The 27,462-nt window shown below is 36.7% G+C and overlaps 1 protein-coding gene across 1 annotated transcript in view; it reads left to right on the top strand.

The window, feature by feature from the left end:
* LOC106999411 (fibrous sheath CABYR-binding protein) overlaps positions 1-27,462 on the top strand; it is a 146,944-nt gene that overhangs the window by 94,120 nt on the left and 25,362 nt on the right. Inside the window, exon 6 of the mRNA XM_077940943.1 lies at positions 21,130-21,272. The gene's annotated coding sequence lies outside the window, so the exon portion shown is untranslated. The remainder of the gene's footprint in view (positions 1-21,129; positions 21,273-27,462) is intronic.

The following is a 27,462-nucleotide window of genomic DNA, read 5'->3' as shown; positions in this document are numbered from 1 at the left end:
AACCTCTATTGCTCTCAATGACATTATCTATAAAATTAAAGAGGTGATTTAGATAACCTAACTTAGTTTTACACTATGCTATCGACGTGAAACTTTTTAAATGACTGAATAACTTTAAAAAGCTCATTTTGAGAATCAGGACCTTTGTATTAGAATTGCCATGTGGGATTCACAATTGCGTTTTCCTTGACGCATAGTGATAAGCAGGCAATTTTGAATATTGGAACAGGAAAATAGCTTGGATTTACTTAGAAGCAATGGGGGAAGAGGCTGAGATTTTAGAAATGCTGTCATTGTACTTCATTAATTACTGCTTATCCCATTCTCCTACATCCCTAGCTGTCTTTCTAAGTGTTAACTCCCTAGTTTAAGCAATTGCAAAGTTAGAAACTGTGTGGGTTTCAGTTTCAGTTTTTAAATTTTTATTTGCTTTAGTTTAGCCCTTCTTTCTCTTATACCTTGGGAAAACTTTTTAATACTAATTATTGCTAGCAGTTTTTTAAGGAGTGTATACTTTTTGTTTGTTTGTTTGTTTAATACTATTAAAATCTTATAAGGTGGGTGTCATCATATTCATAAGTAACCTGTTCGAGGCTCTTCAGCTAGGGAGAGGCAGAGTCAGGATTCAGACCCAAGTCTGTTTCTCTAGAGCCTATCTTCTCTACCTTAGGAGACACCATAACACAGTGGTTGTCAGCAACAACAATATGGGCCAGCACTTATATCATGTTCTCTATGTGTCAGGCATTGTTTTAGGCACTTTAGGTATACCGAGACTCATAATTGTCATAAAAAGTCTATGATGCAGTCTCATTAATATCCCCATGTGATGGATGAAGAAACAGCCATAAGGCAGTTAGGTAATTTTCCCAAAGTCAAATAGCTAGTAAGTGCCAGAGCTGAAGTTTGAATCCATGAATGTGACTCCACAGTCCTTGCTGTTCACCATGATACTACACTGCTTCTCTAGCTACTACTCTTTCTGGAGGAGAACTTCAAAGATAATTCTTGATTTTTATGATAGTTGTGTTCCTGGAACATTTCCTGAATTATTCATTCTGACTCCCTTAAAAAAATGAAGCGTAGTTTCTGTTAATGCAAGAACTAAAGTGAATAAAGTGGGAAAAGGGAGACCTGAGAGGTATTAACAAAGAGAATGGTTATGGTGAGAGTGTTGTGTATGGACCAACTTGTAGTGATGGTATGACAAAAACAAAAACAAAAACAAAACAAACAAACAAACAAAAAACCAGATAAACTTTCTCAACTTGCTTAAATGGAGTGGAGAGGTTTCTCCCTCTGTGGGTTCTGTGTGTGTGTTTGAAACAATAGATGGGGAATTAGTAGAGTGAGATATATTAATAAACTGTAGTCAAAATTTTGAGTGTGGACCAAGCTGACTTTGGAGACTGGCAGATGCTGTTCCAGCTATGATGACCAAAGGAGTTGTTTGTGGGCTCTGACATGTGCCCATGGTCCTTGCCCCCGTTCATGTACAGGGTGTGGTGCTAATCTGAGTTTCGGAGAATGCCTTCATTAACTTAAGGATGTATTTTGGACCCAATTACTTTCCTATCGGTGAGGTACTGGAGCCATTTCTAGTGATGCAGGACATGCGGCATGGTATAATTTTCACACTCTATTATTCATTAGTCAAGAAGGTGAGTGTATAATGGTTTGAGATTGTCAAGTCTGGAAGGGAAAATCAATGAAAAGATTTGGGGCATGTGGCAGGCTTCGCATTTTATAAGTCTCCAGATTTTATGGATAAGCATTTTGAGGACTAGGGATTATTCTTTTGGAGGATTGAATGGAATGGAGATATTTGTTTAATAATGAGATTTCCCTTGTTTATATTGAGAATTCCTTGAAAACCCTTGTTTTTCAGATCATATCTTGTGCTCTTTTGTCCTACTAAAGATGTGTTTCTTGAAGTTTCCCCAGCGTATTTGTTGCTGAGGAAGATGGAGGAGAGGAAAACCCCAAAGCACCTTGGTTAGAAACCTTAATTTGGGTGGAAGGAGGCATTACATTAAATCAAATATAGTAAACTTAGTGGGGAGGAGGAGTGTGTGACATAGGACCACAGGTAGCTTCCATGGTGCCATGGATCTGTTTGCCCTTGAAAAATTATAGTAATAAATGCACTTTTACCTGGAAAAAAGAAAAAAAAAACTTTCTAAAGCAGAAAACAAAGTAGCTCTCATGCCACAAAATCATCTAGGTATGCGGCTTGTAGAGGCAGCAGATATGCTCACAGCAAACCCACAGACAGCACAAGTTATCAGAGAGGTCCAATTCATGAGCCTCTTTTTTAGACTTTGCCAATGACCAGGGAGATCAAATTGTAGCCCTGTGTTGCAAGGAATTCCCAGATACCATTTATTATCTTAGAAACCTATAGTGGCCCCAAATTCAGCAGGCAGTAGAGAAACCCTTTATGTCTCCATGTCTGAGTTGAGGTTCAGTCCCATATCCCAGACATTTTAATGTGATGCTTTATGTTCTCCACAACTTGAGGTATCCAAAAGTTTTAAGTTCCAGAATTCAAAATTTTAAACAGGCCAAAAGAGATGCAGGTATGGAAGTTGTAGGGGTGGCTGCTCTTGGCCAGAATATAGAGAAAAAAATCCCCCAAACTAGGTAACTTTTTGGTAAGGAAAATATTTATTCAGCTTAGTGGGAGACTGTGCACCACGCCTAGGACATCTATACTGCTATTGTTGATTTCAGGTGAAGGAAGCTGATCCTGGGCTATGGTGTGTTGATATGACAACCCTTCAGGATGGACTCTAGATGGCAGTGTTGCTGCTGATTTTTAAACAGGGCCTTTCGGGTCCCCACCTCCTTTTCTAGTAACAGGAATGCGTAAACAGCTCTCACTACCTGGGAGTGTTCTGTTTTACATTTTACATCTTAAATCATTTAACCCAGAAGACTGTGAGTCTCGTGGATTATTATATCTCCATTTTTAAAGATTGGGAAACTAAGGCACAAAGAACATAAGGAATTTGCCTGAGTAGCAGTATTGGAATTTGAACCAGGTTGTCTGGCTCCAGAGTTAGTGTTTTTAATTAATATATTTTGGTGCTTCTTGTTGGATAATCTTAGGGCTCTGGCAAACTCAGACACCCAGGGGATGATGTGATGCAAGTTTCCTGCACCCACCAAGCTGCGAACTGTGCTTGTATTTTGTTTTGTGCTCGTGAAAGTTGCAGGCAACTTTTCTGAAGGTGTCTGTCTTGTCAGGTGCCGTACTCTACATAATATTTTCCCTTATATCTACTTCAACCACAGGAAGGATGTTTTCTACTTCCAAGTGGGACTCGGACTAATAGGTTCCTCTGAACAGATTAAAAAAAGAAATACAGCTGGGCTATGGCAGTGTCACAGACCAGGCACTGGTCCAGCAGGCCCAGCTGTTTATCAAACTCATTTTCCCATTCAACTCCACACAGTGACCATCACCCACAGGTAATTCCATTGAGGGTGTGGCCATATTTTTAATTCAAATGGCAGTGATTACACTTGCAGCACAAGTTCATTATAGAAAACAAGAGAAAGAGAGAAGTTTATTGATGACAGTGGATAGCATGAAAATCAGCACCCTTTTCTCATACAAATGGGAGAAAATAATGAGTGGCTGTTTAATCATCTTATATAGTGATCCTTGATTTCTATTACTCTTTCTAGAGTAATAGAAATCAAGCTTCCATGGAGCTTCCATGGCATAACATTTTCATGCCTCCCTTTTATGTCTCAATTCCGTTGTGTGTGCTTTTGGGTTCTACTCCACCTGTCATACTGGATTTTGAGTCCCCACATGGAGAGGTATTTTCGGATGCAGAAGGCAAAGTCTCTCATATTGTGACAGTGACTGTACAATTAATGTTCTTCCTGGAGGCTGGTGCCTCTATTTTTGCCATTAATGAATAGCCCTTTCATTTTAAGCACGAGATCCTCCAACCTGTGGAAGAAGGGGTACATGAGGTCTTTTTTCTGTATTTTCAGGGCACTGGTTCTCTTTGCAAAGAAGGGAAAATTTGCTCTATTCCAGTGTCAGATGCATCAGCTTTGTCGTGGTAACTAACCAAGATTTCTACTCAATCCCTTAAAATTGCATTTTTCTATCTATTCTCTATCTCGGTGAATGGCACCACCACCTGGTCCGCTAGATTTATGTGCTGAGACATCTTGGCTCAGGTGATTCACCTGCCTCAGACTCCCAAAGTGCTGGGATTACAGGTGTGAGCCACTGTGCCTGGGCTTAATTATAATTATTTTTTAAATCTGACCTCTTTCTCACTGCCATTGACATGTTTAGTTTCAGGCATGTCTTGTTTTTCCACCTAAGTTAACATGGTAGCGTTTATTTATTGGTAACATGGTACCATTTATTTATACCATTTATGTAACATGATAACTGACATGATTTGGCCATATCACCACCCAAATCTCGTCTTGAATTGTAGCTCCCACAATTCCCATGTGTTGTGGGAGAAACCTGGTGGTAGGTAATTGAATCATGGGGGCATGTTTTTCCCGTGCTGTTCTCATGATAGTGAATAAGTCTCATGAGATCTGATGGTTTTATAAAGGGGAGTTTCCCTGCGCAAGCTCTCTTGTCTGCCACCATTTGAGACGTGCCTTTTACCTTCCACCATGATTGTAAAGCCTCCTGAGGTATGTGGAACTGTGAGTCCATTAAACTTCTTTCTTTTGTAAATTGCCCAGTCTTGGATATGTCCTTATCAGCAGCGTGAAAATGGACTAATACAAAAACATTTATTTCCCTGCTTCCATTATGAATCCTGTCAATGCCATCCTATTTTTAATTTTACTTTAAGCTTCTTGATGTCAATCTCCTAGTTAAAAAGAGCAAGACTTTAGGGCAAGTCCCAGATGTTGTGCATATCTCTTTAGCTCACATTCCTTTGGCAAGATCTTTCTAATCCAACTATCTGCAAGGGAGCCTAGGAAATGTAGCTTCTAGCTGGCAGGTCATGATGCCACCTAAAACATGGGTACTCTATTACCAATGGGGAGAAGGGGAGAAAGAATGATCTTTACCTTTCCCTGCTCACATATGTGGATATGCATTCATATATCCTCCTATGTCCTAGAACGTGGAGGTAAGACACCTTTTCTAGGTTCAGAGCAGTTCTCACAGGATATGAGATGTCCTGAGTACATGTAGGTTCCTGGAAGTCCTTAGACCCACAGATTTAGCTTGTTTGCCATGACAGTGTGGACCCAAAACACTGATTTTCTTTATCCTCCTGCTCCTTCCTCTTCTTTTCCTCTCTCTGTCTCAGACTTCTCCATTAGGTGACCCAATTTCTTCACAGCCAATACTACAGTAAGTGTATTCTTATTTTACTGATGCTTCTTTCAGTTTTGACAGTGGTTGGCTGCTTGAGTAGGAGTAAAATTTTTCCTGTTCTTCTTCTGGGTAGTTGAGCTCTTAAACCTGTTACTCCCACCTCAAGCATGACCTTCAAAAATGTGAAATTGTTTTAACCAGCCAGATTGTCTGGCACAGAGAGTGAAGGAACTGCATTGTACCTCATAAAAGGATTTCTGATATGTAACAAAAGTGGTCCCTAATATGGATTTCACTGACCTATACCTAAAAGCTAGCTAATATATTTTCTTTTATTAAACTTCTCAGCAGCAGAGTCTACATTTTGTCAACAACAGCAACAACAAGAAAACAGTGAATCTGAAGGTTTTACTATCTCTGGGTATTGTCAAAGCAGCATTTTCTCCACTTTATTCTCACTTGCTAAGTTTTCATTGCACTAAATTCTATTTCCATTGAAGTTCATTTAGCATCATTTTCTTTAAAAGAGGTTGTCTGAGAAAGATTAACTTGGTTTGTTTTTCTCTCCTGCTAACCCACATCTTCATAAGCCATAAAAGCCTAGTCTAGCATCACCACAACTGAACTTGTGTGTGTGTGTGTGTGTGTGTGTGTGTGTGTCTGTGGCTAAAACACAATTTGAAGCAGAATAGTATTTTCCTGCAAAGGAAAATAGTTAAGAACTTAGCCTCTGAAGTCACAGTGCCTGGCTTCCAATCCTGGCTATTATTGTGTGTACTTAAATGTTTTTATTTGAAATTTCTGTCTCTGTTTTATCTTAGTAGAAAGGAGATGCAAGCATTACTTGCCTCATAGAGTGGTTGTGTTAAAGAAAAATTATTCTGATGCTTGTTAAAACTGTAAGGAAGACTTTAGTCAAGACTATTGCAATAGGGGTCATGACTGTCACAATAGTGGGGAGCAACTGAGCTCCCTCTGACTACAACAAAAGCAGCTGGGAGTTTATAGCCAAAGAACAGAGTGTAGGGGACAGTGAATCGAAAATTACTAAGAGGAGAGATCAAGGGTAGGGGCATTCTTGCTAAACTGTTCTAAAATAATTCTCATTAAAGGTAGGCCAGGGATTTATACATCAAAGGTGGGGGATAATGAATTTGATCAGACATTAATGGAGATCATGTATTAAGGGTTGGGAGATTCTTGCTAAATGGAGTTAACAAGATTCTTGCTTAACTGGACTAGGCTAAGATAGGCTGGGCCAAGGTCCCAGTTCAGAACAGGGCTCATGGTAACCTGACTGAAATTTGACCAAGGAGAAAATCTTTGTCAGTAATGAGGCTTAGAGAAGATATTCATATAACCACATTACGTCAGTCCTTAGCACATTATAAAGGCTGATTAAATGTTAGTCAATATTATTATTCTTACAATTAACAATGATTACTTCTCTCTCCATCTTGTAAGTGTGTACCAATTGGGGAATTAATTCATATCAAAATTCAGAGCAAATGCCATTAAAGTGTCCTCTGAGTTTGACAGGACTAGTACTTCCTTTAAGTTTTTCTTTGTCTAGTCTGGTTCCCCTGATAGGATGGTGTGGTAGAAGATGGAATCTGTGGCCACTTGGTGTTTGGAAGCTGTATCTGAAAACCTGGATGTGAAGGGGACCCTCATCTGCCAAATGGAAGATGCTGAAAGTTAAGTCTTGAAGGAGAGTGTTGAAGGCAAGCCAAAAACATGTCCAAGTCTGGTCATGTAAGAGGAAATAAAAGGAGCTGATGTATGGGATTGACTCGGGGTTACAGGACTACCAGACCAGGGAAAGTGAAGTGGCCAATTTGGGCAAATATTTAAATTCCACAGCCAGCAGATCCTAGGATGTGGTTTATACATATTCAGAAAGAGCAGATGTGGTACAGTCTAGGTTTATTTAAATGGGAATATAAAAACACAAATATTACTAAATTACCTGGGAGCTGAAATAGAAACAAATTTTCAGGCTGGGGTACCTGAAGCCCAAAAGACATGGTGAGTTACTTTTTTTGTTATCATGTTTTTTTGTGGTTCTAACTCTTCTCACAATAAATCTGGGAAATACGCCTTCCAGAAGGCGTATCCTCAGTTACATCAGTACATCCTCAGTTACAAGCATTCCTTAACTATCAGAAAGTAAAATTTAATAACAAGCAGAAAGTATGATCCAATTTCATTAATGCAACTGTCCATTGCTTCCCTTTCAGGTGAGTTGATGTTTCTCTACTGTAAGGCATGCCTTCAGATAGCTCAGGTCCTCTGTTGCTGTTGCCCTCAACTTGCATGTCCTCTTTCTGCACTGTTGTCCTCTGCTTTAGGACACCTGTGTCTCAGTCCCTCTTCACTCAGATCCTCTGTCTATTAAAAGAAAGAGACCTATATATTTTGTTCTACATCCCTGTAGAATCATTTTTTAACATTCTATTGAGGTATAATGTACCTATAGAAAACAGCCCATACCGCACGGTGGCTCACACCTGTAATCCCAGCACTTTGGGAGGCTGAGGCCTGTGGATCAGGAGATCGAGATCATCCTGGCTAACATGGTGAAACCCCGTCTCTACTAAAAAAATACAAAAAATTAGCCAAGCATGGTGGCAGGTGCCTGTAGTCCCAGATACTTGGGAGGCTGAAGCAGGAGAATGGCGTGAACCCGGGAGGCGGAGCTTGCAGTGAGCTGAGATCACACCACTGCACTCCAACTTGGGCAACAGAGCAGACTCCGTCTCAAAAAAAAAAAAAAAAAAAAAAAAGAAAGAAAACAGGCCATACCATAAGTATATAGTTTACTGAATTTTTACAAGGTCAACATGTGTGTTCAAGAAGTATCCCACTCACAAAACAGATATCACCAGAATCCCAGAAAACTCACACATTCCTTGCTAGTCACTAACCATGCCTCACCACTGATCCCTCCATTAAAAGTAACCGCATCCTGACTTCTAACAGCACAATACAATTTTGTTGCTTTTTTGTACTTTATACTAGTGTAATCATACAGTAAATAGCTTTGAGGTCTTGCTTCTTTTGCTTCACATGTTTGTGAGATTCATCTATATTGTTGAGTTGCAGGGTGTTTATTCTCATTGCTCTATGTGCTCCATTATGTGACTATACCAGCTTATTAGTAACTTGTCATAGGAACTTTGACATTTCCATAGTATCACAATTTTGAATAGTGCTGCTATTTTGTTTCAAAGAGAATTTAAAGTTTTTACTATTAAGGGTGGGCAGTATATTTGGGAAGTGGCAGAGTTAATTTTATAAGTGATTTTATTGATAACTTGGGAAGAAAATGTCCACTGCTCTATCTCTAAAGTATAATCAATCTACCTCTAATATTTCGATGCCAAGGAAAATGATTATTTGAATACACTGTGTACAAGATTTCATTTGGATTTCCTCCCATTCAATATTAATGAGGATTATTCAGCAGCATTCATCAGGAGATGATTATTGACAGGACATCAATCATTTGTTATAAGAACAGGGTAGACCATGATTTCAAAAGGGAGTTAGAGATTTAACTGGTCACACAGATGTCCTGCCAAATTTCATTTGAGATATCATAAGAAAAAAAAAAAAGAACAAGGCAAATATTTGAAAATTTCAAAATCTGTTTTCTGAAAACACATAAAGCTTTACTATTTAATTAATCTCCATTCAAAGCTTTTTTTCCATGGGCTCTGCCAAGGGGACTGTGATAAATCACACATAGAAGTTGCATATACTGTAATGCTTATAAAGAGGATTCTACATTATTTAGCCAGATTAGCACTCTTGCATGTCTGCACACTAAACACTGGTTATCAATGATTGATGGACAACATGCTTGAACAGTGCTCTCCTACTTGAGCTAATGAACTAAATAGTTTACTTCATGCTCCATTTCCACAAATAAATGGCTGTAATACATAATGTGATAATAATTTCTGATTTCTTTGAAGTACATTTTCTTGTCTATAATGAAAAAAAATATTTTGAAAATCAAATTTAGTCAAGCATTGCATTACTGTGATTTTACATGTTGGATAGATTATGAAATGTTGCTGAAGTCAAAATGTTTACACCGAAAGGAATATAGTTGTTAAAATTAAACAACTTAAAAGGACACCATGAAGAGGTTTAAAAAAGAGCTCATAATAGGCTTTTCTCTTACTTTCATTTCAACTACGTTCTTGGGTAAATTTACATAAATAAAAAGCTATTCTACATATTTATATAAGATTATAAATATTATTTCCTTAATCATTATGGTATGTTTCTTATGTAGCAGAATTATGATTTAGGTTTCCATATCTAATATTAACTTCAGTGAAGAAGCAGAAGTTGTGTATTTTGTATACAAAAATATCCAAAACCTTTATACTGAACAAGAACAATCTATGGGATGTAATACCAGGCCACCCTATTTTTGACTCCTTTCATCTTGACTGTCCTCTAAATCTAAACTATGGAGTTAGTTCTTCCCCTGCCCCTGAATGAAAACTTGGGCAGACCCCATAACATCTCTGGTCTCTTTTAGGTAACATACATGTTTCAATAGTCACTAGAGATCACAGATAGCATCTCAATATAGCAATTGATATGATCGGTTCTTTGTAATTATCAAATATCCAAGCTTGCTTTAAAATTGAGGCTTCTAATTAGCATTTCTAATTCCTTTTCTTTCTCATCTCTTTCTTTGGCCTTTCTGTGGCCCTTCAGGTAGAGAGGAGGTAGGAAAAGAGTTCTCTTTCAATTGCCATTGTCATCCTTGTGGCACCTGTGCTCTCTTCTGGGTTCAATAGGTGTTTAAAAACAAGTCTATTTCTTGGAAATGCTGGTGATGTTTCACCTAAAACAAGTTTCCTTATAGAGGACAGCATATCTAATTTATAGTAAGTCATTTACTTCTTTTCTTAGCACCATGTAACCCAGCAGTACCTTCAGATTCTTTTTGCTTACGTCTATTTTGTATCTCTAGTTAGTTTTTTGGACAGGGCCTAAGATCAATAAAGCCAGCTTTTTACTCCTAGTTTTTGAAGGGAAATTCATGCATTCTCTGAGGGTATAAGCCATGTGTAACTCAGGAAATTCTTCCTTGCTTTGCCATTAGAACAGCTAGTCAGAGTAAATCATGATGTAGATTGCACAGGTATGAATAGATAACAGACCACTAGGTCCTCCAATTGCAAATGACACGTTAAATACTCTGAGGTACCTCACTGAAATCCTTTTGCCTAAGATGAAAGCCCATTTTCTCCCTAGAGCAATAGAGCTTCAGTTCTCTTTAGAGAAATGCTTTCTTTCATATCCTTCAAATTCAAATCCTTTTGTAACCTCAATATGAGTGAGGGGTTTGAACTGTGAAATTCTTTGTAAATCGTGCATATGTTCTAGCATACCCTTTGGGATGTACCTGTGGTCTTTTGTACAGTGAAAAATTCTTTTCTTTGCATCCTGTTACAATTATTTTTATAACATTCTTAATAAATCATAAAAGGCATTTAACACAAAGATGAAAACAACATATTCTATGACATAGGTTTTGTTGAAAGTTGGTGGGACTAAAACAAACTAAACAGTTTCTGTACAGAAAAAGAAACAATCAATAAAAAGAAAACAGAAGGGGGGGGAAATATTTGCACAACCATGTACTGAGTAAAAGGTTAATATCCAAATATATTAAGAACTCATACAACTCAGTAGCAATAAAACCAAATAATCCTATTAAAAATGAGCAAAGAACCTGAATAGGTATTTTTTTTCTAAAAAGTCTTACAAATGGCCAACAAGTATAGGAAGACATGTTCAAAATCATGAATCATCAGAGAAATATAAATCAGAGCCACAATGAGATCTCACCTCACATCCATTATGATGATTATTACAAAAAGACAAGAGATAACAAGTGATGGCGAGAATGTGGAGAAATGACCTTTAATACTGTTGGTGGGAAGGTAAATTGTTACAACTGTTTTGGAAAAAAGTATGGAAGTTCCTCCAAAAAAGTAAAAATAGAACTACCATATGATCCAGAAATCCTACTTCAGGGTATATATCCAAAGGAAATGAAATTAGTGTCCCTGAAGGATATCTGTACCCCCAAGTTCACAATAGCCAAGATATGAAAATAACTTATGTATTCATCAATAGGTGAATGGATAAAGAATATAAACACACACACACACATACACATACATATATTTTATATATACATATATAATATATGTATATATTATGTATATATAATATAATATGTGTATATAATATATATTATATGTATCTTATAATATATATTGTATATACATTATATATGTATGTTATATATACATGTACATATAATATACACATATATAATGAAATAGTATTCATATATAAGAAGGAAATCCTGCCATTTTTGACAACATTGATGAAACTGGAGGCAATTATGCTAAGGGAAATACACCAGACATAGACAAATACTGTATGATCTCATTTATATGTGGAATCTAGAAGAGTTGAACTCATAGAAGCAGAGAGTAGAATGTTAGTTGCTAGGGTCAAAACGTGGTGACTATAGTTAATACTGCAGTACTGTTTACTTGAAATTTGTGAAGAGAGTAGGTCTGAAGTGTCTTCACACCCTGCCCCGCTGCCACACAAAAAAAGGATAACTGTGTGGTTAGGATGACTTAATCTGATTATAGTAATCATTATACAATATGTATGTCAAAATATGACGTCATACATCTTTAATATATACAATTGTTTTTTTTTTTTAAATACACCTCAATAAAGCTGGAAAAAAAGAGTCAGATCCAGTTTCTGTCTATAAAAGGGTAGGATTTCTGCTTCTAGCCATGATAGAGTAACAGGGACCAGATTTACCCTCCTGCCTTGAATAACAAAATCAACAAAAACAAAAAGAGACAAAATACATCAAACAACTGTTTCCAGATCTTTAATGATAAGCAACATAGGACAGAAACTCCCGAGAAAGGGAAACAAATAGTGAGAAGAGAAAGCTGAACTCCATGCCTCAGTATATTATCTTGAGTTTCCAGGCTACAGCAAAAGCTGAAAAAATTAATCATGAACACATGAGCATTATAAGACATGTGGAAGGAAGTCTTCAGGCAGAAATACAATGATATCAGATGGAAATATAGATCTAAAGAGAGGAATAAAGAGCACCAGAAATTGTGAATATATGGGCAAGCATAGCAGAGTTGAAAGCTATCCCCAAACTCTTCACTTAAGCGCAGTACGTAGGGATACACTGATTAACAAAGAAGGAAGGAACCATGCTAAAAACTATTTTTTGTTGTTTTTGTTTTTTCCTTATCTTTCAACTTTTATTTTAGATTCAGGGGGTACACGTGCAGGTTTGTTACCTGGGCATATAGGGTGATGCTGAAGTTTGGGTCAGGAATAATTGCATAGTACCCAACAGTTAGTTTTTCAATCCTTGCCCCCTTCCTTCTCTCACCTCTAGACCTCCCCAGTGTTTATTGTTGCCATCCTTATGTTCATGAGTACCCAATGTTTAACTGCCACTTATAAGTGAGAACATGTGATATTTGGTTTTCTGTTCATGCATTAATTCACTTAGGATAATGGTTTCCAGCTGCATCCATGTTGCTGCAAATACTATGGATGTGTAGTATTCCATGGTGTATATGCACCACATTTAAAAAAAATTATACTTTAAGTTCTAGGGTATGTGTGCACAACGTGCAGGTTTGTTACATAGGTATACATGTGCCATGTTGGTTTGCTGCACCTATTAACTCGGCATTTACATTAGGTATTTCTGCTAATGTTATCCCTCCCCCTGCCCGCCTCCCTATGACAGGCCCCCATGTGTAATATTCCCTGCCCTGTGTCCAAGTGTTCTCATTGTTCAATTCCCACCTATGAGTGAGAACGTGTCGTGTTTGGTTTTCTGTCCTTGTGATAGTTTGCTCAAAATGATAGTTTCCAGCTTCATCCATGTTCCTGCAAAGGACATGAACTCATCCTTTTTATGGCTGCATAGTATTCCATGGTGTATATGTACCACATTTTCTTAATCCAGTCTATCATTGATGGACATTTGAGATGGTTCCAAGTTTTTGCTATTGTGAGTAGTGCCACAATAAACATATATGTGCATGTGTCTTTATAGTAGCATGATTTATAATCCTTTGGGTATATACCCAGTAATGGAATCGCTGGGTCAAATGGTATTTCTAGTTCTAGATCCTTGAGGAATCACCATACTGTCTTCCACAATGGTTGAACTAGTTTACAGTCCCACCAACAGTGTAAAAGCATTCCTATTTTTCCACATCCTGTCCAGCATCTGTTGTTTCCTGACTTTTTAATGATCGCTATTCTAACTGGTGTGAGATGGTATCTCATTGTGGTTTTGATTTGCATTTCTCTGATGACCAGTGATGATGAGCATTTTTTCATGTGTCTGTTGGCTGCATAAATGTCTTCTTTTGAGAAGTGTCTCTTCATATCCTTTGCCCACTTTTTGATGGGGTTGTTCATTTTTTCTTGTAAATTTGTTTAAGTTCTTTGTCGATTCTGGATATTAGCCCTTTGTCAGATGGGTAGATTGCAAATATTTTCTCCCATTCTGTAGGTGCCTGTTCACTCTAATGGTAGTTTCTTTTGCTGCGCAGAAGCTCTTTAGTTTAATTAGATCCCATTTGTCTATTTTGGCTTTTGTTGCCATTGCTTTTGGTGTTTTAGTCATGAAGTCCTTGCCCGTGCCTATGTCCTGACTGGTATTGCCTAGGTTTTCTTCTAGGGTTTTTATGGTTTTAGGTCTAACATTTAAGTCTTATTCCATCTGTACCACATTTTTTTTATCCAGTCCACCACTGATGGGCACCTAGGTTGATTCCATGTCTTTGCTATTGTGAATAGTACTGCAATGGATGTGAGAGTACATGTGTCTTTTTCGTTGAACGATTTGTTTTCTTTTGGGTGTATAAGTAATAATAGGATTGCTGGGTCAAATGGTAGTTCTGTGACAAATCTCCAAACTTCTTTCCACAGTGGCTGAACTAATTTATCTTCCCACTAACAGTATATAAGTCTTCCTTTTTCTCTGCAGCCTCACCAACATCTATTGTTTTCGACTTTTTATTAATAGTTATTCTGAATGGTATGAGATAGTATCTCATTATGGTTTTGATTCATGTTTCTCTGATAATTAGTTATGTTGAAAATTTTTTCTTTTATGTTTGTTCGCTGCTTGTATTTCTTATTTTGAGAAGTGTCTATTCGTGTCTTTTGCCCATTTTTATGGGCAAAAATACGGTTGTTTTGTGCTTGTTCAATTATTTAGGTTTCTTATGCATTCTGGATATTAGATCTTTGTCAGATGCATAGTTTGTGAATATTTTCTCCCATTCTGTAAGTCGTCTGTTCACTCTGTTGATAATTTCTTTTTCTGTGCAGAAGCTCTTTAATTAGGTCCCATTTGTCAATTTTTATTTCTGTTGTAATTGCTTTTGAGGACCTCGTCATAAATTCTTTCCCACGGCCAATGTCCAGAATGGTGTTTCTTAGGTTTTTCTTCTAGTATTCTTATGATTTGATGTCTTACATTTAAGTCTTTAATCCATCTTGAGTTAATTTTTGTATATGGTAAAATGTAGGGCTTTAGTTTCATTCTATATATGGCTAGCCAGCTATCCCAGCACCATTTATTGAATAGGGAATTCTTTCCCCATTACTTATTTTTTGTCAGCTTCATCAAAGATCAGATGACTGTAGGTGTATGGCTTTATTTCTGGGTTTTGTATTCTGTTCCATTGGTCTATGTGTCTCTTTTTGTACCAGTACCATGCTGTTTGGGTTATGGAGTAGTGTGAAGTCAAGTGTGATAACTTTGGGTTTGTTCTTTTTGATTAGGACTGCTTTGTCTATTCAAGTTCTTTTTTTTCCTTTTGATTCCATATACATTTTAGCATAGTTTTTAGCAGTAGTGTGAAAAATGACATTGGTATTTCAATAGGAATAACATTGAATCTGTAGATTGCTTTGGGCAGTATGGGCATTTTAATGATATTGATTATTTTAATCCATGCACATGGGATGTTTTTCCATTTGTTTGTGTTATCTACAATTTCTTTTAGCAGTGTTCTGTAGTTCCCTTTATAAAGATCTTTTGCCTCCTAGGTTAGATGTATTCCTAGGTATTTTATTTTATTTTATTTTTGTCTATTTTAAATGAAATTTCATTCTTTATTTGGCTCTCAGCTTGAACTATATTGGTGTATAGAAATGCTATTGCTTTTTGTACATTGATTTTGTATCTGAAATCTTCATAAAATCATTTATCAGTTATAATAGCCTTTTGTCAGAGTCCTTTGGGTTTTCTCTGTATAGAATTATATCATCAGTGAAGAGAGATAGTTTGACTTCTTTTTCTATTTGGATGCCTTTTATTTCTTCCTCTTACCTGATTGTCTGGCTAGCACTTCCAGTACTATGTTGATTAGGAGTGGTGAGAGTGGACACCCTTGTCTTTTCCAGTTCTCTAGGAGAATGCTTCTACTTTTGGTTCAGTCAGTAGGATGTTGCCTGTGGGTTTGTCATAGATGGCTCTTATTATTTTGAGGTACGTTTCTTCGATGCCTAGTTCTTTAGGGGTTATTATCATTAAAGATGTTGGACTTTTTTGGAAAGGGTTTTCTGTATCTATTGAGATAATCATATGGGTTTTGTTTTTATTTTTGTTCATGTGGTGAATTGTATTTATTGATTTGCGTATGTTGAACTAACTTTGTATCTCAGGAATGATGCCTGCTTTATCATGATGAATTAACTTTTTGATGTGCTATTGAATTCAGTTTGCTATTATTTTGTTGAGGATTTTTGTGTCTATGTTTATCAAGGATATTGGCCTGTAGTTTTCTTTTTTTGTTGTGTCTTTTGCAGCTTTTGTTATCCTGGTGATGCTGACTTTGTAGAATGAGTTAGGGAGGAGTCTCTCCTCCTCATTTTTTTAAAAATAGTTTCAGTAGAATTGGTACCAGCTCTTGTTTGTATGTCTGGTAGAATTCAGCTGTGAATCCATCTGGTCCAGGGCTTGTTTTCATTGATAGGTTTGTAAATTACTGATTCAATGTTGGAACTTGATATTGGTCTGTTTAGCATTTCAATTTCTTTCTGATTCAATCTTGGGAGACTGTGTTTCCAGGTATTTTTTCATTTTCTCTAGATTTTTTAGTTTGTGTGAATAGAGGTATTCATAATAGTTTCTGCAAATCTTTTGTATTTTTGTGGAATCAGTTGCAATGTCACTTTTGTTATTTCTGATGGTGCTTATTTTGATCTAGTCTCTCTTTTTTTCTTTGTTAATCTAGCAAGTGGTCTATTCATCTTGTTTATCCTTTCAAAGAACCCACTTTTGATTTTGTTGATTCTTTGTATCAATTTTTGCGTCTCCATTTCATTCTGTTCTGTTCTGATTTTAGTTATTTACTTTCTGCTGCTAGCTTTGGGATTAGTTTATTCTTGTTTCTCCAGTTCCTCTAGGTGTGATGTTAGATCATACCTAACCAGTCTTTAGGAAAACTGACAGATTTCATTGCACCAAAGTGGCCAAAATTTTCAAACCAATCTTCTTATCTACCAAGTGTTTTAATACTATCCATGCCCACCCAGAAGGACAAGATCAACAATAATGAAAATTGAAGTTGAAGAAGTTGGTAACATTGAAATATTCATTACTTTTCAGCCCTGTGTCCTACATGCTTAAGAAGAAAAAACACTGCAAAAATTTTTTGTTGTATATTTTTAATATGTTGCACAAACATGGTGGATATTGGAAGAGCACTTTAAGCATTTCATAATACTCAGTTTTGGACAAAGTGTCTTTACTATAGATGGCTGGGAGACAATGGGAGTCTATTGGTTTGCCTGGAACGCAGATTAGAGAGAAGGAGCTATTTTTTGGTCTGGGAGTATGTGTTATATGGAGGGAAAAACTCAATGCAGGTGAACTTCATGGTGCTCAGTGCGGACAGGGCACCTGGTGCCTTCCAGAAACATCTTTGCTTTTCCTTAATATAACAAAATATGTAATGTCATCTTTGAAATACTAAAATTACAGATGATCATGTAAGGCAACAAATTTTCTTTACAGTAAAGTTAATGTATTTATTGAAGAAAAGGATACACTTTCTATATCTTAACATATATGAATAGTGTTTATTTTTTATATAAAATTTTCAGTTGTATAAAATTTAATTATACTAACATTGTATAAAGTTCTTCAGAGACTAGAAAAAGGCTCATTCAAAATACTTCATGGAAAGCAATTCCACATATATTGCCTCACATATATTTGAAACTGTCCTATTAAATTAAATTTGGCTTAGAGTTGCCTCTGTAAGTAGCAAAAAGCAACCTATCTTAGTATGTAAACAAATTGCAACCTAACTTAAGAATATATTCTTCTTACAAGTAGCTGAGTCTTAACCAATCATAGCAGCTGAGTTTCAGCCCATCACAGTCTGCCAACTGATCAGACCATGTCCATATAAAGCAAATGCCTCATCACACCAGGCCCAAATAAGGCCCAAATGTGGAGCTGTAATCAACCAAGCTCTTTATGTACATTACTTCCTTCTTCTGTCTACAAATACTGCCTGCCTACACTGATGGGTGGAGCTCCATGAGCTTCAACTTGTTCAGTGTGCTGCTTAAATAAACTCTGTTAAATTTAATTTGTCTGAAAGTTTTCTTTCTAAATATAGATCATATTAACCTTTCAGAGTATTAGTGATTACTTTCCCACAAATATCAATTTTGGAAAAATAGGAATTTCAAGTCTAGAAATATTTCAAAACAAAGTAGTAGGCATTATAACATAAATTTTGAAAACTTGTTTTAATTTGAGTTTTTCCTTTGAATTACTGAATTCTTATGCAACCACAATATTTTGATAGCCATGTTTTTGGTTTTCTTTTCTTGCTAGCTTGTGATATCCTGGACAGCAGGGCATCTTACTCATTCTTACATTTCCAGCACCTCCTATAGTGTTTCTTAATAAATAATAGAAAATAAAAAAGATCTTTTGGCAAGATCAATCATTTTGACTTGATCTTATTAGTCTGCACATACTCTCTATCAGTAGCATCATTGTGGAATAAGATGAATATTAACAGTTAGATACTTAGAAAATCTGATTATATTATAACTGTGTAGGATGTCGGAAGAACCCTTTATAATATGAGGCTGAAGGAAGCAGCATTACCAGTTCATCAAGCTAGGTCAATATACAGACACCCAGCATTTAGATATAATTCCTTCTTTTTAAAGCATTGGAATAAACACTTGGAGTAAGATAACTGGCATGTTGAAAATTAAACTCAATATGCTTAGAGACACTGATTTCTAGACAACTCAATGATATTAATAAAACAAGTATTAAATGAAAGCATTTTGCATTGTACATTGTGAAATTTTTTCCTTTTCATGACAATTTTACATGAAATGTTGAAATAACTGTGCAGCTCTCTTCATCACTGTAACACTTATGTGATTACAGGAAGTTTCTTCTTCAGATAAGTGTCTTATTTTAGTCATTTACTTTAGGAGTAAAGTATATATGTTTAAATGGGTATAAATTGTGTAATCTTTGACCATCTTTATTTTTATTTTTTATTTTTTAAATTATTTTTTATTATTATACTTTAAGTTCTAGGGTACATGTGCATAACGTGCAGGTTTGTTACATATGTATACTTGTGCCATGTTGTTGTGCTGCACCCATCAACTCGTCAGCACCCATCAACTCGTCATTTACATCAGGTATAACTCCCAATGCAGTCCCTCCCTCCTGCCCCCTCCCCATGATAGGCCCCAGTGTGTGATGTTCCCCTTCCCGAGTCCAAGTGATCTCATTGTTCAGTTCCCACCTATGAGTGAGAACATGCGGTGTTTGGTTTTCTGTTCTTGTGATAGTTTGCTAAGAATGATGGTTTCCAGCTGCATCCATGTCCCTACAAAGGACACAAACTCATCCTTTTTTATGGCTGCATAGTATTCCATGGTGTATATGTGCCACATTTTCTTAATCCAGTCTGTCACTGATGGACATTTGGGTTGATTCCAAGTCTTTGCTATTGTGAATAGTGCCGCAATAAACATACGTGTGCATGTGTCTTTATAGCAGCATGATTTATAATCCTTTGGGTATATGAAAAAATGCTCATCATCACTGGCCATCAGAGAAATGCAAATGAAAACCACAATGAGATACCATCTCACACCAGTTAGAATGGCAATCATTAAAAAGTCAGGAAACAACAGGTGCTGGAGAGGCTGTGGAGAAATAGGAACACTTTTACACTGTTGGTGGGATTGTAAACTAGTTCAACCATTATGGAAAACAGTATGGCGATTCCTCAAGGATCTAGAACTAGATGTACCATATAACCCAGCCATCCCATTACTGGGTATATACCCAAAGGACCATCTTTATTATACTGAGTAGGCTAAGCATACACAAGTGAGAAGAACGACATGGCACCTGGGCAATGGATTTTGCTCTGTCTCTGAAAATGACTTCACATAGTCCTCTCCATTCATCTGAAAAACTGAAAACATACATTTAATACAGTTTTTACAACAAAGGAGATTTACTTGCTTAGCTAAAAGTAAATATACATATTTCTTCTTTTTTATTTTATTATTAATATTTCAATTAATTTTGAAAAAGTTATCATGTTGTGTGTCCTGGTCTCTGGAGTCAATTTACCACACCCATTTGGGAGGAAGGGATTGTTAGACAATTATGTTCTCACTGGCTTCTCCACTAGAGTTTTAATCAACGATCCAGCAGGCAATAAAAAAGTCATTTCTAGTTATTGATAAATGCTTGTGTAGTAGACAAATACCCAGAAGGCAGAATAGCAAATTAAGAAAAAAATCCTTTGAACAGACTAGTTAGCAATAGGGCTTTAAAAAATTTTTCAGTTCCATTTAGAGGAAAACTGTGGATTTATACCATAGGATTGAATTGGGTCTTTGGTTTTTGTGTTTACAAATTTATGTCTCACTGACTTTGCTAGTACATTTTCCAAAACAGTATTCATTTATGTTGGTTACCATAGAAACTAAAAGTGCTCCATTCCTATGTAGTTCTTTGCACGTATTCCCTCCCATAACTTGCTTTTCAAGTCTGCTAAATTGCTTTATGTGGCATTTCATGTAGAATAACCCTTGTTTTCTTAAATCTTTCATGAAGCAAATCTTCATAACTTCAAATGTGTTACTTTATATTCATCTAAATCATAATTTTGATTTGCATATTTTGCTAAAAAATGACTGAATAAAACAAATGTTTTCTAAATAAAATCTATATATCAGTAGATGGTTTTAAAATAATTCTAAATGTTGCTTTGCTAAACAAAGAAGAAAAAATTAAAAATAATTTTCATAACCAAAGGGTAAATGTTTTGGCAAGTATTATAATGAGCTACATACATAGGAAGCAGTTATTGATTAACTATTGTGGGCCCAGTTTGTGATGGGCTTGAGGGAATACCAAGACTTGGAAAATGGAGTTGTCTTCAAGGTCTTTACAAATCAGCTCAAATGTAGAAATATAATAAGCTGTAGAAATTAAATTTTTATGTCCTGTCACTTAAGAAATCTGCAGAATATGTGTGCATGTTACACAGTGATTAATTACACTGATGAGCCACTTTTTTCACTTCTGTAAGGTTAGTCACATGCAGCTGTAAGTCATGTCCTCCCAACCAATATTTCTTTTCCTGTATCGGTTTTGATTCCAGGTTGCTTCCCTTTCCTGTATCATTCTCCCAATAATATTAAGGCAGCGTGTAGAGCTGAATGAAAACACTGGGCTCGGTATCTAGGAAACCAGAAATTTAGCCCTACTGCTGTCACTAGGAACTGTGAATCTCTGTGCCCTTGAGTAAGTCACTTTCTTTCACTCTACTTCATTGTTCAAATCAATAATGTGAGAGACTAGATGAGAGTTCTTTAAGATCTTGTGTCACACTAGGAAACTAATTTTGATTCTGTTATCCTAAAAATCTATTTTTAGATACTATTGTGGCATTTTGGACTTCTAAGTGATCTATATAAAGTACATGTTGGAAGTCCCTGGAGTCCCTTGAAATTATGCTGGGAATGACAGCTCGGTAAGAGAGCAGTAGACAGACCTTTTAGTCTGGGTCACCTTGAGGTTTCAGTGTGTTGACAAGTATGCAGAATGGCCACATTTTAAGGGCTGTTTTCCAATATGGTAGGACCTCTGAAAAGTGGCCTTGTGTTTGGGCCATTAGGGATCCACTGTCTAGGTACTTTGTGGTTTAACTAGTATATTGCTCTACCAAAAAGCCTTTTTTTATTTGGAAACACCAGAAGCTCAGAATCTTTTTTTTTTTTTTTTTTTGAGACGGAGTCTCGCTCTGTCGCCCAGCCCAGGCTGGAGTGCAGTGGCGCGATCTCGGCTCACTGCAAGCTCCGCCTCCCGGGTTCACGCCATTCTCCTGCCTCAGCCTCCCGAGTAGCTGGGACTACAGGCGCCCACAACCGCGCCCGGCTAATTTTTTGTATTTTTAGTAGAGACGGGGTTTCACCATGGTCTCGATCTCCTGACCTTGTGATCCGCCCGCCTCGGCCTCCCAAAGTGCTGGGATTATAGGCGTGAGCCACCGCGCCCGGCCCAGAAGCTCAGAGTCTATCTACTGTTTTACATATACAATGTGAAAACATCTTAGTGTCTACAACATATTTTCCCTAAAGCCTTATTTTAGTTTTCAGTAGATATATTCACCCTCCTAGCAATTGTCAAATATTTGAGAATTATTGAACTAATATTAGGTTTACCCATGTCTTCACTCTCATTGTGAATGTATATTATCTCAGTTTCACAATTTTATTAAGAGCAATAACAGTAGATGTGAAAACGTTTTCTAAACTAGACAGTGTTATAGAAATTACATTATTGCTCATAATAAATGTTTTGGTGTTTTTACACTGTCAGAAAACTATTATTCTTTTTTTTTTTTTTTTTTTAAGTTTTTTGAGACAGAGTTTTGCTCTTGTTGCCTAGGCTAGAGTGCAGTAGCGTAATCTCGGCTCACCACACCCTCCGCCTCCTGGGTTCAAGCAATTCTCCTGCCTCACGTCAGCCTGCTGAGTAGCTGGGATTACAGGCATGTGCCAACACGCCCGGTTAATTTTGTATTTTCAGTAGAGACGGGGTTTCTCCATGTTGGTCAGGCTGATCTCGAACTCCTGACCTCAGGTGATCTGCCCGCCTCGGCCCCCCAAAGTGCTGGGATTACAGGCGTGAGCCACCGTGCCTGGCCTTATCATTCTAATCATAGCGTTTTTACTTTTAGTAAATGTAAGGTAATAAGTGGCAAATACTTCTTTCATACCTCTGTGTCTTTCTCTAAATTGCATCCACTATTGTCTACAGCACTGTATTCTCAGCCTATTTTCTGAATGTGGCTTAAACCTGATTCTCCTTTGAAGACTTTGCCTCCCTCTCAGACTTCTCATGGTTAGCTGTTTTCTCTTTTATATCCCTCCTATCACTGGCCTGGAGTTCAGGTCTTCTTTGTTCCTCATTACCGTTTCCATACTTTTTATGTTTTCTTTTACCATAACCACACTCTCCCTCCTCCCAATCTAGGCTCATTGTAGTCTTTGTCATTATATGATACCACTCTTTAACAATATGGAACTTATACACCACATATTATTCTAAGCACTTGATAAATACCCATTTATTTAATCTTTACGGCAATTCCATGAAGTCGATATTTTTGTCACCATTATCTCCATCTGACACATAAAGTAACTGAGGTACAGAGAGGTTAAGAAACTTACCTGATAGTTTGCTGAGAATAATGCACATGTACCCTAGAACTTAAAGTACAATAAAAAATAAATAACAAAATAAAGAAACTTATCTGAGATCATATGTTTAGTAAGAAGCAGAGCTAGGATTCAAGTGCTGGCAGTGTGGCTCTGCTGCTCATGCTTTACCTACACTGCCTGCATCTCTACTGCTTCTTGCCCCATTTCTCTCCACCCCATTACTCTGATTTATTTTCCTTCAAAGCATTTTTTACCACCTCAAATATTAAATATTTGTTTATTTATTTATTATTGGCCTTGCCCTACCAAAATGTCAACTTCAAAAGTAGAGGCTGTTATTTTGTTCATTGGTCACCAGTACCCAGAATATAGTAGGCCTTTAAAAATATTTGGTGAGTGAATGAATGAACTGAACAGTATACCATGTGTTTCTGTGCTTGAGCTGAGACACTGCAAACTCACCTTTCTGCTTTGCAGGCAGGTCGGTTCTCTGTTAGGGTTTGCCAATAGGGGCAACTGGAAATTTGCAAAGATAGAGGAGGTAGGGGTACACATGCCTGCTCCCTCCAGCGTTTCCCCAGAAAAGCTTCTTTACCTAAGAAGCAGTGTCAGTTCTTTCCATGGCTGCTGTGGATATCAGATTGCAGTTTTCTAACACTCATGTAATCAGCCTTATTATGACTACTCAGGGACACCAGAGCTAGCTGAACAGTGCACCTTCCTCAGATATTTGAGTTCAGTTCCATGTGTCCCTTCTCCAAGCATCTAAGTTTTATCATTACAACGTTTCCCCCTTTTTATTCCCAGTTGCTGGAAGTGGTAGCTTCTCTTTGTATGATTATCTCAATGATTTCTTAATATTCTTTTTGTCTTTTCAGTTTTCCAATACATGCTTAATAATTTTGTACGTCATATTATCTGTGTTAATAACCGGTATGGGTTTTCTCTCCCGTCTCCCAACCAATGCAAAACTGGTACTAGGAGTAGTCCCAGGAAAGCAGACCTTCAAAGATGAGATTTGGGGATTGCATTGGTTGTATATTTGAGCTTGAATACAGTACTGAGTTCTGTGCAAATGTGTAATGAGATATTAGTAATATATGGTATATAGTGTCATCAGGATTAATAAAATTTTCATCTGCTGTTAATTGTGTAGAAGTGTCTAATAATCAAGTGCATTGGTAGCACTGACCGTTATGGAAGTAATGATGACTACAAGCACTGTGGTATGGAATGCTTTTCTTTGAATGCACTGGAGCACTCACAGAAGAAATTCAAACCCAGGTCTTTAAGCTGCCAGCCAAAGTCATTATCAGAGAACCAGAGAGCTGCTTAAAAAAATCTCTTGTTTCTTATGGCTTACTGAAAATCAGGCACAAAATTTAATTGTGCAGGTTGCAGAATTACATTAGCTGTAATCTTGCCAAATCTCTTATGTGATAGATAATTGATTGGAAAGGAGTGAAACCTTAAGACTTGGAGTAGGGACATCTGAGTGGATTCATACTGAGCATGAGGTTTAGTTAATGGCTATTTCTATGAAAACCAGTATAAATCAGAAGGAAAAACAATAGTGCTTTAAATGATTAATAGTAAAATGGCAATATACATTAATGGTCTTTAGTAGAGGGATCTCTATCCAGTAGCAGTCAGTCCATATGTCAAATTGTCTCTGCCCAATGAGTCACTGGAAATGGGAATGTTTATTTGAGTCTGTCAACACTGAAAAATGGTGTCAGCGGGCTGAACTGGTGGGAACCATTACTGAAAGCTCTCTTGTGATTCATGGCGTCTGATGTGCTATAGCAGCCACTCTGCTTGTCATCAGCAGCTGTCAGAATGCCTCCCTGCTTCATTGCTCACATCTATATGTGTAAAACTCCTAGTTTTACTCCTCCGATAAGTCACCATTTTACGTTTTATACAACGTTCTCATTCATTCTGAGTTGGAAGAGCCACAGTCTGCACCAGCTGCTTCATGTGTAGATACAGAATAAGGCCCCAGTGATGAAATCTTTTCCTGGAATAAATACATGGTGGGGAGTTGTAATGTTGAGTGTATGGTAATATCAACCCATGAGAGAAGAATTATAGTAATTAAATGGGTAGATCTTGGAATTAGAATAGTTTTGAAACCTGGTTTAGGTACCCACTAGCTGAGTAAATTTGGGCAAGTTAACTAAACTCTCTGACTCAGTTTCTTCATCTGTAAAATAGCAATAATAATACATTAATAGAATTTCATAAGAATTAAATGAAATAATGGCACAGTCAATGTAGTGGTTTCCTATTGCTGCTTTACCAAATTACCACAAATTTCATGGCTTAAAATAGCACAGCTGTGTTCTCTGACAGTTCTGAAGGTCAGAGGTCTGAAAAGGATCTTGGCTAAAATCAAGGTATCAGCAGGGCTGCATTGCTTCTGGAGGTTCTATGGGAGAATTCGTTTACTTTTCTAGCTTCTAGAGGCCACCTGTATTTTCCTTGGCTCATGGCTCCTTCATCCACCTTCAAGACCAACAGAGTAGTCAACACCATAGCATCTTCAAATCTCTCACTCTTGCATCTCCCTTTCCTACTTATAAGGACATTTGGCCCAGCCAGATAATTGAGGATAATCCCCTCATATCAGGGTCATCTGATTAGCAGCCCTAATTCTCCTTTGCCATGTACACTAACATATTCACAGATTCTGAGTATTAGGACATGAACATCTTTGGGAGGGCCATTATTCTGTCCATCATACTCAAATATTTGTTAAGTAATTTATATGATGTGCTTAGTACTGTTCCCGACACATAGTAGGTCATTAATAGAGATTCTTTTTTTTTAGTGTTGCCCAAAGTTCCAAAATATTTCTTTAGATCATTGGAAAAAAGAACATGAGCAATCTGGGAGATTTATGCAGATGATGACTAGTGTATGGACAAATCCATTTATTATTGGATGAGGAGAGCATTGGTCACCTACGGATTTTCCCTGGGGCCCATCTTGGACTCTCTCCTCCTCTAAGCTTTATCTGAATTATCCCACATGGGACAGCCCCTATCCTTTGAACCTTCTTTTTAACAAAATCAGTAAGTATGCTGTCATTTTTTAAAGTTCCACCAGGTATACATCATTTTGTTATATGTATACAACAAGTGATGTATACATCATTTGATATTTGTCTGGTTGAATATAAATGTTAAGCATTTATTTGTTATTGTTAATCCTGCCTCTTAATATTCTTGTAGATATCTGATCTGCTTAAACTGAGAAATTGATCTCTAAAAAAAACTTAAGTTGGTCTGGTAAAAGTATGTTTTTCTTATTATCTATGTTTCTTATTGTTACGTACTAGAAACTTGTATGTTGGTTAAATATATATAATGTGTATATATATATACACACATATATAAAAGATTAGAGGTCTCAGTGTGTTAGTATGTTTTGGGTAATTTTCTATGGTATAATAAAACCTTAAAAAAATTGTGCATTGGGCCATGAGGCTATGTTTATTTGCAGGATCTTCTATCCATTTTTACCTTGTGTCACCTCTTTCTCTCTTTTAAGGATCTTTAGGGACTACATGTTTTCTTCCTTCTTTTCACTATCAAAGTCTGCTCTGAAAAAAGGAAAACCCACAGAAATGTCATTTATAAGCTTATTATAAGTGTTTTTCTTCTCTGAAGGATATTTGCATGTTAGACTGCATTTCTTATGTAATGCCTTTGCTTCTTTTTAGAGAAACTTTCAGCATCAGAATTAGGGGAAGACTTTTATGTTTACAATCACATAAATAGATGTGTAGAACTAATCCACCATACAGATCTGTGTACACTCTCTGATTTTCACAATCTGAATTCAATCCCATTTTTGGAAACTTAGAAATTTCTATTCTATCTTATTTGATGCAACATTAATATTCAGTATGCATCAAAATACTTGATTTCAAGTAATGCTTACTTGAAATCTCTGCGGGTTGAGCTTGTTGTGATTTGATCTCTGTTAATTGATTTGGCATTCATTCTGAAGCTGCCATTGGAAAAAATTGTTTTACATAACTTTTTTAAAATAACAGAGCACCAACCAGAAGGGTGGTGATATAGTTGCTTGTTTGTATGATTGAAGCAAAAAGCTTATATGTAGAGTTGAGGTGAGGATGCTTTCCAGTTTTTCCAAATGCATCATCAAAATTTTCTCTCAAGTCCCATGGGCTTCACACTTAAAAAGATCTAGCCGTGCACTGAATGCAATATAGTGTAATGTCATGTTGAAATTCAGAG

This window comes from Macaca mulatta, chromosome 7 (assembly GCF_049350105.2).
Source record: "Macaca mulatta isolate MMU2019108-1 chromosome 7, T2T-MMU8v2.0, whole genome shotgun sequence".
NCBI classification, from domain to species: domain Eukaryota; kingdom Metazoa; phylum Chordata; class Mammalia; order Primates; family Cercopithecidae; genus Macaca; species Macaca mulatta.
Note: the sequence above shows the minus strand (reverse complement) of the source record. Positions and strands in the feature narration are given on the sequence as shown.